The sequence below is a fragment of the Sebastes fasciatus genome, chromosome 16, assembly GCF_043250625.1.
Source record: "Sebastes fasciatus isolate fSebFas1 chromosome 16, fSebFas1.pri, whole genome shotgun sequence".
NCBI classification, from domain to species: Eukaryota; Metazoa; Chordata; class Actinopteri; order Perciformes; family Sebastidae; genus Sebastes; species Sebastes fasciatus.
In genome coordinates this window covers 22,700,560-22,713,405 of record NC_133810.1, presented here as the reverse complement: position 1 = coordinate 22,713,405, position 12,846 = coordinate 22,700,560, and positions in this window count along the sequence as shown.

Genomic DNA, 12,846 nt, shown 5'->3' with positions numbered 1-12,846 from the left:
ACCCCCTTACTTTATGCTCCTAGCCTGATTTGGCTTTGTGGCTGGCACAGAGAAATATCCAACAAATGGCTGTAACTCACTGAGGAAAAGGTATATTTAACCAAACTTCACAAGGAGCTCCAAAACACCTAAATAGAAATGGAGTTATTCAACAAAATGTCAAATATGGTATGCTCACACAAATATAATCCATGAAGAAAGGAAAGGGTAGTTTCCCCTGAATCATACTAGGTATAACACATGATACTGACTCAGCTCAGATTTGGCAAAAATATAAAACTTTATATGTCCTGGCGTTTCTTTATCGATGTAAGCTTTAGAGGGTTAAGATGGCGGGAGAGAAATACATGTGTACAGTATTACCATAAAAGACTGAATGATAGATTCCCACTAGCAGAAGAAAAACATGATTTGTTGCTAAACAGAATTTTGATGTTCCACATGGAGTCAGATACCTTAATATGTGTAATATCTGTATGCCATTGTCCATACCACCATTATATTGCATTGCTTTTCTGATCCTACATTTAGCATACAGCATTCTGCCTAGTTTTTAGCCCACATGAGTCAGGACAGCAGCTGAATGGAGTTTTTTTAGACCCATTCCCAGTACAGCTCAGACCCTGCTGTGCATGACGAACCCTGAGGTGAGACGGTCCTCAGGTGCTGGAAATAATCATGCCATGCTCTGAGTCTCTTAGGTCACTTTTTCTTTTTTCGTCCCTTTCCTAGGTTCAGTTTATGTCTCAGGGCTGTATCTATTTGCCAGTGATGTATGTCTGCCCGGCGCTTGCAGGAGAATTCTACTTTAATGAATAAAGTGGGGTGCCTAAATTGGTTACTGCGGGTAAAGCATTACCGGTAAATACAGTATTTTGGTCAGTAGCAGCAAGAGAAACCAAAACTGTGACAAAGATGTAACGTACAGTGAAATAAATCCTCCAGGAGGTTTAGTCTCATGTGTGTAGGCAGGGCATGAGCAAGACGTCAAACACCTACAAGCTCTAAGGGGTTGTTGTGTGGTTGACCTCTGACCTCTTTGTGGAGTCAAGTGAACAGATCAATACAGTATTACATCATTGTTCTAGGTAATCAGAGTAAGGTAAGCTATTATAGATTATTTTAGCCAGCAAAGTAGTTGCTGCTTTCATTCATTAATAATCTCATTATCCAGTCTGAGTATGACAAAAGTGATTATTCGGAATTGAAATATGCTCTGCCCTTATGACACTAAAGTAATCAAAAAGTACAAGTAGATAGTATCTACTAGCTCATCATTACACCCCCTTTTGGTATCTAGGTCATATTAAACCTGCAGTATGCAAAAAAATGTTGGCATCATTGGGCATAAATTCCATGATAACCTTTCAGCATATTATAATTCAAGCGTTCTGAGAGAAAAGTAGACTTCTGCAACTCCTCATGGCTCTATTTTTAGGCTTTAAAAAATCTAGCCCGTGACAGGAGACTTTAGCCAATAACAGGTCATTTCAGAGAGAGCGTTCCTACTGTCAGGATATAGTGACCGTTTTATAAAAAAAATAACATATTTGTTCCATTTCTACCCACTGCAGTTATAATATAGCCAGTAAAATAATTACTATGTGCCCGCATTCTGTTCATCCAGTCACCAACTTCCACATAAGTGATGCTTGAACAGTAATGGGTAAAACACGGCAACGGTTTAGAGTCTCCAGGAAAAAAAAAAGTAACAAAACAGATCAATTTTCAGGGTGTTTTTCTGTGCTGTTGTATTGCACCCTGTCGCCCGAACAGAAGAAGATACAGCAGGTTGACGTGCGCTCACAGGCAGCCCCGTTGTGCGAGACAAGGGCAAAAACGCTATCAAAATAAAAGCAATTAGAATGCAAGAATAGAGACGGGGACGGGAGGTGGATGAGGGAATAAAAGCACTGAGTCAGACGTCATTGACGCAACTAAAATAGTATGTGTAAGCAGATGCTATTTCAAAACCACTCCTTCTAAAAAATAAAAGGTGTACAGTGGAGAGGTGGGTGCTTACACACCTGTTCTCTGAGGTCGACATTATAAGTGTGATGTGTTATCGTCAGTCGATGGGTGAATCTACCACCTTTCTGTCACACCTCCGCCACTTAAGACTCAGCTGCTTTTTTGGACATTTTATTCAGAAATATCGTCATTGACTCATTTTGTACTCTCCTTTATTCTCTGTCTCCTTTCATTGTTTTTCATGTTCTTTCAGGCACTATTTGACTTTGCCTCCCTCTGTCACTGCGCCAACGTCTCTCTTTTTCTTCTAAATGTATCTCTCTGTTCCACCTGCCCCACCCCTACATCCCCAAGCATGGGACACTCCTTGCATCACTCCCGTATGTCCCTCCGGCCCGACTGAGAAAAGGCTCTAATAGTGCAACTTTCCCTTTAGTGAAGCTCGGTGGAGCCATAAAGCAGCCCAGAGGTCTAGTTGGCAGCCAGATGGTTTCAGCCGAGCTTTCATTCTGCTAATGGGGAAGGGGGGCAGAGCAGTTAATGAAAATCAGACCCTTGAAATGAAATGACCAATGTACCAAGGTAATGAGGCACACATCGGCAGCGAGCCTTTACACGCATTAAGGTAATCTTAGATGGCAGGATTACGTAGAAAACATCTTATGATGACTGTTCATTAGACGACTAAGGACTGACTGATTATCGCACGGCGTGTTCGGCAACAAACACACCGACTCAGAGCACTGTCTGTGATATTCAGATTGACTGGCTTTGGCTAAGTGCTTCATCAAAGCGAGGCTGTGTGCCAAATGCTATCAATGAGTCTCTGCCCACGTAGCATTACAACCTACAAATTACAGTCAGCGACGGCAACAATATCACAGTCACAGGACTCACAAATGCATGCGGGGCTAATCATCGTGCATTACATTTCACAGTGCAGAACCGTGACCCCTTTCAGCCAACAGTCGCAATTAGACTACTGGCCCAAAAATCTGTTCGCTGTGATTTACTGCTATTTGTCTTGCATTAGGCTGTGCCAATCAGACTTCCGCTGCTAGAAGGGAGGGGATGTGAAAGATTTAGGGTTTTGAAACCGAGGGATAGTATATACTATAGCAAATAATTTATACCTGAATCAGTACAGTCAGTGATAGCTTGTTTCCTACATCTGATGCAGCTCAATACAGCCAAAGTCCTTGGCTTTTTCTTTCTTTTTTCTTTCATTTTCAGGAGTTTTAGAAAAACATGTATCATTACCAGTGAAGCGCTTCCAACAGTCTTAATTATATAACTATAGCAAACAGTCAGAGAAGTCTGATCATAGAAAACTGAACAGCAAAGGCTGCCTCACACAGTATTGATTTCCTCCAAGAGTTTCTTTTTATGATTGCTGGAACGTGTATTTTTTTATTTTTCTTTCCAGCAATTGTCTACACCAAAACACCATTCAAAGAAACCGATTACCCATTCTTCACAGTAGTAAAATGATTGTTTTCATATATATTGACATACATACAAGGTTACAATGTGTTTTCTTTCTTTTTTAAATTGATTGATATTATTGAGTGTTTCATTTCAGCGTTGTCACCAGACGTGTGTCTTCATTTAAGCACAAGGCTTTTTTCTACAGAATAATGCAGGGACAGCTGGTAAATTGTATTACCTGTGAAATAGATAAGAAATAGCTGAAAACCTCTCTTCTGTTCCTTTCACTTTTTTCACATTTAATGTGCATATCCTGTATTTAATGTAATCATTTGCTGGACTGATTTTAGTAGTTTGACTAAATTTAGTTGTTGACAAGATTTACGTGTTATCTTTGGGGGAAAAAAATTATTTGATTTTAATGACACGCTCTTTTATGACGATCTGTAAAACTTCACCTCAGAACAGGACAAACCGGCTGGAGTGTTTAATCCATATCCCTGAAGATGAGAGGCAGCTAATACAGGACCAAAACAGAGTTGACTCATTCTGTTCACTCTTGTGCTTCTCACCTCCACTGGAACTGACATTTCAAGGTTGAAACATTTTTTATTCGCAGCTTTTACATATTTAATAGGCAACATTGGCAAAATGATGATGATGCCCAATGTGGAAATTAACCAAATGGCTTCTGCTCAGAGCCTGAAGAGACTGTTTCTTACATATTGAGTATTGCTGGTACAGGAATTATTATTTGCTCTTGCAAAAAATGATACGTGTCCAGTTTTGTCACACAGTTAGCATGACCAATAGAATCAATGGTTCAATGAAATGCATTTTTTAAAGGTGCTCTATATGATATACAGAGCATTAATATAGCAGCAAACAACTATTTGCTATGTAAAGATATAGAGGAGTAATGTCTACCTGAGCAGAGAATGAAGTCACTCTCCGTCTGTGTTGTAATCAGAGCTTCTCCCGTGCTTTGTTGACATAGCCGGACCGTGCCTCAAAGTGCATGTGAGCATGCCCCACTGGCTAACTCATGACCGCTCTCATATGACGGTTACAGCCGATAACGCCATCCCAACCCACGGTGCCGTTGCGGAAGCGTAGCACCCACCCTCTGGGTCCCCCCCAGGTTAACATTGTTAGCTCTGTCAGCATCATTGCCTTTGTTTTCACTGTTAGCACCGTTAGCTACGAGCTGCCAGCTCAGCTGTTGCCATGTTGAGAGCCGTGCGGAGGCAATAGAAATGCTCCCAATCTCGCATTTAGTACCTTTAAATATGTAAAGATTTCAATACAAATAAACAGAATCACAGCATTATCGCATGTGAAAAACAATGCCATATTGAAGGGAGCTATCCATAATCGACCAAATCAGTAATTTAAACATATTTCCTTGATCAGGTTATGCTCTTGCCATAACTGATACGCTTCATATTATAGCATATTATTGTTATTATTATATTATTATATGTGTTACCTATACCTTTTTATTGTTACCCCTGCTGGCGAGTCGGCAACACCCTTAAAGCTCCTCAATTGGAAAAAATAATCTATTACAGGACACTATCTGTAATAGATCTATAGACAATTCCATGTGTACTAGTGTGAATCTAACAGCCACTGTGAAGAGCCAGCCATATATTGTTTTTATGCGTTATCTTTAATTTATTGTTTTTCTTGCCGTCTTATATAATCTATGTCCTGCTCCTTGCTACAACAATGACCCAATTTCCCTATAAATACCACATTTCTTCTCAACTTGCCCGCGTCTGTGTGGCATACATAGTTGGGTGCAGTTTGTAGCATTGTACTGTCTTCCTTCGTCTTCCCCCTCCTCCCTCCCTTTGTTGTGCACTTCTTCCTCCTGGTAGAGCCCAGTTAATTGCACACTCCTCATTACCATGTATTGGAAAAGAGCTCCCTCTGAGCAAGTCAACTGCGCCGTAGACAGTTTTTCAAAGCTTTCTGTACACATCCTTTTTCCGCAGGAGAAAAGGGAGCGGGGGGATGGGGAGGGGAGGCGAGGATTACAAGCTGCGCCTGACCTTTGACCTCAAATTATGAATTTCACAAACTGCTTCGCGGCTTTGTAACTGTTGTGTACAAGAGCGTTCGGAGACAGTCTGTATAGCGAGAAACATTTCTCTTGCAAACTGTATGTGAGAGCATGTGCGGACGGTTTGTTGTGCAAGCTCCGAGTCCCAACAGTGGGAATAGGGTGGATGCGACCCCGAAGACCGAGCAGCATCTGTTAACCCCCTGATCATTGCTTCTATCTGACGGCTAGGCTGGAGCGGCGTCTGCCCAGTCATGCGGGGCCCCCGCCAATAGATTCAGCAGACTATGGTAATGAGCCCGAAAAGGATTCCCAAGCTCGGCGCTGTCACTTTGATGACTCCGAAATTAGCAGTGCGCTAGGAATTCTCTAACACCTGCTGTAATAACATTCAAGATAGAAGGAATATGTCTTGTGTAATACAGGTAGGAGAAAATTAACGTAAACCCTCTTGTCAAATGTAATTAGAACCGCAGTGGCAACAGATATGACGCAATGGATGTTTTGAAAGAATGAAATGATTGCTGCAGTGGGAAGCTCTATTTTGCCCTGATAACAGTATTCTGTGTGCCTTTGCAGAGGCGTATGTTAAGATGGAGTTTTCTGTCCGTAAGTATAATAGAGTGCTCGGCTAGAAGGGGTTTGTACACTACCAAACACTTCATTTACAACACGCAAAGGCATGAACGAGCACGCACACACTGTCAACATTGCAAGATGTTATGGCAGGAACACGCAAAAAAAAAATTTGCATTTTCTCTCACAAACCTTTCATGGAGTGTGTGACATGCTGTCCCACACTTTTACACCCACATCTCTGTTCACGAATTCCTCCTCTTCCTGCACGCTGTGCACCCCTCCCTCTCCTTGACCTTCTCTTTTCATTAGTCAGAGTGTGTCTCATGCCCCTGAGCATGCTGATAGTGCACTGCTCCAAGGCTGCATTTATCACGATGATAAAGCACTCTCAGACAACAGCCAAGTATCTCAAGGCTAGCGGCCGCGCGGTACCTGACAAGTGACAAGTCACACAAAACAGCTCCACCTCCCTCCCCGCTCTCCTCATGGCCGTATACCATGCCTAGTTGGTCACAGGTTGTTGCCTTATGTCACACGAGCCCCTAATGAGGAGTTAAGTGCGGGATGAAGGCGGGTGACTGCACAAGACAACAGATCTGCCCCCCCCACCCGCCTACGTATACACACACACACACTTTCCCTTAGCTCACAGCACACACAGACGTCCATTGCATCCGCCGTGTGTCTGGAGTTCAGGGACATCCCGTTAAACCACGCAGGCCCTGAGTCACACCGATGCAAGTCTTGCCACTTTTAACGTCAGCTTTCATCTTCGCCCGCCGCTCAGCTCACTTTTCCTCAATGCAACGGCTGTTTTCCACTCTCTCTCGCCACAAAGGTGCTGCCTGCCTTTGGGGAGAGCAGGGGGGCTCAAACTGACAACCGAGATGACAGGGAAGTTATGTTATTCTCTTCAAAAGGTATTAGCGGTTGCTCTAATGGGAGGCAGTGGGCGAATTTGACAGTTTTTGTTCTTTTTTTTTCTCGCTACTCTTTTTCTCGTCACCGTTAAATTACATTTGGATGTCATTTTTCTATTAAAACACGTGTTCAATTAGAATTAAAAAGCATATTGTTCATGGGGAGTCATTTTTAATGAAAAGGCTCAAAAGGCAATTTTACTTTATTGCCGCAGAGTTGGATTTCTTTTGTTCCTTCCAGCTAAAGTGTGCTTCTTGCTCTGCCTTCCTTTCTCTTGTGCACTCTCTCTCTCTCTCTCACACTCACTCACACACATCATTTAACTGACAGAGTGACTTTGTTGTACTGTACATTGACATGAGTTGCGTCTTTTGCTTTTGCATTATCTTACTTTTTACATCTGCCATGCTGCAATGGAATAGTTTTAGGGTGAAAGTCACAGACTGAAATACAATTTAAGATTCATTTTTGTAAAATAATGTGCAAAAAAAATCTGTCGTAAGTGCAGGAAATCCTTTCTCTTGAATTATAAACAGACGCCCCGTAGTTTCTTTTTTCAAATTAATATCAAGTACAATTAAAGAAAGTTTGGCAAGAAAGAGCACACGTGTTGCTCTGAAGAACCATCATGAAATGCTATAATTAGAGCTATCCACAGTAGGTGCTGTAAAAATGAATTGCTTGAGATAGGAGTTTCTGGTTGTACAAGTCCAGTAGTGCTCACTGCTGAAGGGTGTGATGATGGCTTCAGAGACGTAATAGAGGACCTCTTTGAAGTGTTTCTGAAATACCAAATGTCAAGAAGGAGGATGGATGGTCATCCTATTACATTTTTCATCCTCTCCTGGAGCGGCCAGGTTAACAAACCATTTTTAAAAAAGAGCTGCTGTTTGAGTGACGGTTGTATCTTCTACATTATTTGCAGCTATTTTTCTCAACTGTCGATTTTAAAACAGAGAATCCACCTGTACTGTCGATTGGCACTTTACACTTCTGAAGCCTTTTTTGTCTTAATGACTTTAGTAAGGACAAAGGACTCTTCAAATAATCAAAGATAATTGTCTTTTGTGTGATAGTTGCATACCTACATTGAATTGATTTTCAATCTCATCGATCTCTTCACTCTAGCCCTGAAAAAACAAAATAAAAAACAAGATAAAGTGCCTTCTAAGGTTCCCTTCTAGTGGAGAAAATTAGATAAAGTGCCCTCTACGGTGCCCTTCCAGTGGAGAAAACAAGATAAAGTACCCTCCACTGTGCCCTTCCAGTGGAGAAAACAGGATAAAGTGCCCTCTAGTGTGCCCTTCGAGTGGAGAAAACATGATAAAGTGCCCTCTAGTGTGCCCTTCGAGTGGAGAAAACATGATAAAGTGCTTGCTAGTGTGCCCTTCCAGTGGAGAAAACAAGATAAAGTACCCTCCAGTGTGCCCTTCCAGTGGAGAAAACATGATAAAGTGCCTGCTAGTGTGCCCTTCCAGTGGAGAAAACAAGATAAAGTGCCCTCTGATGGGCCCTTCTAGCAAAGAAAACAAGATAAAGTGCCTTCTAGGGTGCTCTTCCAGTGGAAAAAACTAGATAAAATGCCCTTTAGGGTGCCCTTCCGGTGGAGAAAATGAGATGCAGTGCACTAATAGGTGCCCTTAAATAGATAAAATGTAATAAAGTTCCCTCTGGGGTGGCCTTAAAAGGGAGAAAACATGATGTAGTGCCAAATAAGCTTCCCTACTTGCTAGAAATCTTGCACACTGGTGCCCCACCACATGCAGCTGATGCCCTTTTTATTTTTTGTCGCTCCTGCCCTTCAGAAAACCTGAGTCCGCCACTGCATCTACTGGATCATCAGTACCATAAAAAGATGCAAGAGCTCTAGGTCACTTTGGATAAGAAATAATAATAAATGCCCCATAAACATTAAACAAATAAATCACATAAGCAGAAATCTTCACCGCTACTAACTGCAACTGTACATTTTGCTGTCCACAAACTCTAAGCTGAGCTTTCAGTATGTTGAGTTAATATTTGCCACATCGCATTTCCTTTATACACACACACTCTGCTTTCCAGTCCTGCCCTGCCACAGCTTTTCTCACAAGGTTGATCAGTATTCCAGATCATATCTCTCTGTAGATGCTTAACTCTCACCTTTGTCAGTCGTGCTGCATGTGAACTGTCTGCTGAATCAAAGTCTACAAAACCTCTCAACAGCTCCACAGCAGTATCTCTGTAAGGTTGCTGACCATTGCAGTGTTTTCTTCCTATTTCCAGCTTTAACATCAGTATATATTTCCAGTTTTATCACCGCTAACACTGTATACTCCAATATGAACTCTCTGATAAGCTCACTCCGTGACATCTCAGCAGAAAATATCTCATTTTCTATGGTGTTGCTGTGCACTTGGCATTGCCAGCTGCATTTATTTGTTTCATGCTTCACTATTTCCTTTAATGATCCTTCACTGTGTGAGGACTTGGATACTTAATGGCCTCCTTATGTTTGGCTCCATGTACCAGTCAACAGGAGCAAGATCTGGACCTGTTTTTCTGTAGTTGTGTTGTCTTTTTTTCTCCTCTTCTTATTCAAAACACAAAGTACCGCTGAGTTGGCGTCTATGACACTATTGAGCTCCTTCCTTGTACATGACAGTGACATAATGATAAGATTCACAACACGACGGAGTAAACATCATTAGAGAACGCGTTTCTTCCAATTGCAGCAACCAGATTTTAAAAGCGGAGACAAAAAAAAAGTTTTTGGCTGATGAAATATGGAGACAAAGAGTTTTCACTAACTGGTATAAAGCCTATAAAGCCAGCTACAATGAGTGTCACATGTCAACACAGGAGATTAGATTTGATATGCACCATACAAGGATGAAAACATCACATTTTATTTGATGTATCTCATACACACTTTTTGCTTCCCCTTCACCCTAAAAGACAGAAAATAAACATGTTTTAGTGTCTGCTATCATCCTGTATAAACTACCGACTGTAAAAACAATAACCTCGACGATAAAATACAGCACATGAGCCCACCACTTTGACCCGGAGGCATGACATTTCCAGTGATTGATTTATTTTTAGTTCTGCCTTGTTGATTTCCTCAGAGGTCTGCGTCTCGTTGCTGGATATATGACATTACACATATCTCTTGTAAGTGATTATTGTCTATATTCATGGGAGGCACACTGGTTCTAGGTTTGAACCCACATTCGTCCCTCAACAGCCAATAGCTTTGTGCCCTTGAGCAAACCACTTCACACCCAGCCCCTCCAGCAAAAGCAGTGGAAAAGCGTGATTGTTGTAAGAAAGAGCTCCCAGGTGTGATTGTTTATGAATTCTTGAAACTCTGTAAATCTAGGAAAAATAACACTTTTAAACAAACACTGTCAAAGAAAAGAAAAAGGCTGCTATTCTATTCTGAGTTGTGCCTGTATCTAACTGGCGGTGCTTGGCTGAGGCCGTGACCTGGTGCAGGTCAACTTTGACCTCGCTGAATGGCCTCAGCTGTGGAGCGATGATCAGCGCGGTTTGGCCAGGAAAAAGGCGCTCACGAGCAACTGCTCTGCTCTCGCCTGGCCTCACTTCTGCTGGAAGGGTTGGTGCTGATGGAGCCCTGACCTTACTGGACTTTGGCAAGATTTGTTCATGAAGAATTGATCAGTATTTGCCTTTACCTGCTCTCAAACAAGGGATCAAATAAACTAGATTTTGTAGTGGCATTGTGTATGCTATCTGAGAGTATTCAATCATTAGAGTATAGCCCAACTCTGTATGTGCAGTTTATGCTAACTGGATTATTTCCTATTATTAAAGAAGACATATCATGAAAATCTCACTTTTTCATTTGGGTACATGGAGTGCCTACAAACACACAAACTGTGAAATAAGACAACCCAGTCCACCCACGGTTTGAGAACTACCCTTGCAAAGGTGCGCCATATTTTTCTTGCATACCAATCAGAGCACACTGGGCTTTTTCGAGAAGAAGTCTTAAAGAGACAGGCGCTCAAACGGAGCATTTCAGACAGCGGGTGAATACAGGCATATTCCGACAGACAGTATAAGAAAAATAATGTGTTTTTTAACATTAAAGCATGTGAACATGTTCTAGCAGAAACCCAAAATACAAGCATGAACCTGGAAATGAGCATAATATGTCCCCTTTAAGTGAAATACTTTATGTTGTAAGTTGCAGCTGAGCTCTCGGCTGTCACTGATGAACATTCTGCACAGCTCTGCTTGTGCTTAACAACGCTGTATCTATTCCACCATCATGTAGCCATGTTACGACCTCTAAATAACCTAATTCACACACATTTGTACACATATACACACATTTACTATAGTACATATCTAAAATAAATACATAGACTAGCCTGAGGCCATTCAACATTTTCAGAAATACAACAAAAGAGCAACTTGTTTATCTGTTTAAAGTGCAACTAAACAAACTAGGGAGGCAATTTGAATCAAGGTCGGGAACAGCGGACTCCGCCACTAACAATGAAAACCACTATATATGGTATTCACAAAATGCATATACATTGAATGGCTATTGCAGAAACCATGTCAACCATATCAGACTGTTCTCATAAACTGTTTGTAGCTATAACTTCGAAAAGTAAATGCACTGTCATTCATATATATCCCATGAAATCAAATAGTATGTAATCCACTTAACTGTGAACAAGGAAGTATGGAAAGTGGCAAACGGCATGTAGAGAGAAGGTCGGGGTGGATGGCTGGGTCAGAAAAAAAAAACTGACTTTCACCCAGGAGACCAGTGTTTTGTGAAACTAGAAGTCAATATTTTTATTTGTCACACAACTTCCATAATTAATTTCCGGCACTTCCAGTGTTATTCTAATCCAAAGCACAGTTTTTCCCTAAATCTAACAAGGTAGTTTTTGTCACGGAACTTCCATACTTAAGTTACGCCACTTCCATTGCGGCGTAACCACTTCTGGTTTGGCGTAACTTAACCACAAACTTTTCCTAACCCTTGTTGTCTAAACCTAACCAAGTTGTTTCCTGTGAAGACTGAAGTTTATTTTGAAAAGACTGGAGCAGATATTGATGCTGGACATTGAGGACAAAAATAAAAAATAAAAACGAAAAATGAGGAACAACTTTTCATAAGATATCATACCGTTGTATGAGAATACATTGACCATATATAATATCAAAAATGGTGTTTGATTTGTGAGTGAGATCTTTAACATTCACTCATCTAAACAAGACTCTGACTGATTCAGTAGTCATTGCTGGATGAAAACCTTGTGTCTCTAATAAACTGTATATTCTTTTCAGAAACTGAAAGTGTGCAGCAATAAAGATGCATTTGGTAACACTTCATTTTACAGGTCAGCAAATTTCATGGCAAGTAGGTGATAATTAGCAAGTAACCTATTTGAAATGTATTTGGAATTACTGCCAAATTACCCTAATATTTATCTCAAAATGTATTAAAAAAATACTTTATTATAAACATTATTTAATAATTATATGCTAAAATAGCATATAATCATTAAAATAGTGCCCTTATGCTAGAATAGTGGAATATATTTATAAATAATGTTTATATTAAAGTAATTTTTGATACATTTTGAGGTAAATATTGGGGTAATTTGGCAGTAATTCCAAAGAAATTTCATATAGGTTACTTGCTAATTATCACCATGAAATTTGCGGACCTGTAAAATGAAGTGTTACCATGCATTTAATACAATGAGGTTCTCACGGATTTCCACTTAAAGTTGAAGCTCTGATAATAAATGAAATAAATAAAAAACGTGTAAACTGAACCCTATATGAAAAACAACACAAAGAAATCAATGCCGAGTGGGACAGTGGCATTTTGAGCTCAATGCTCAACA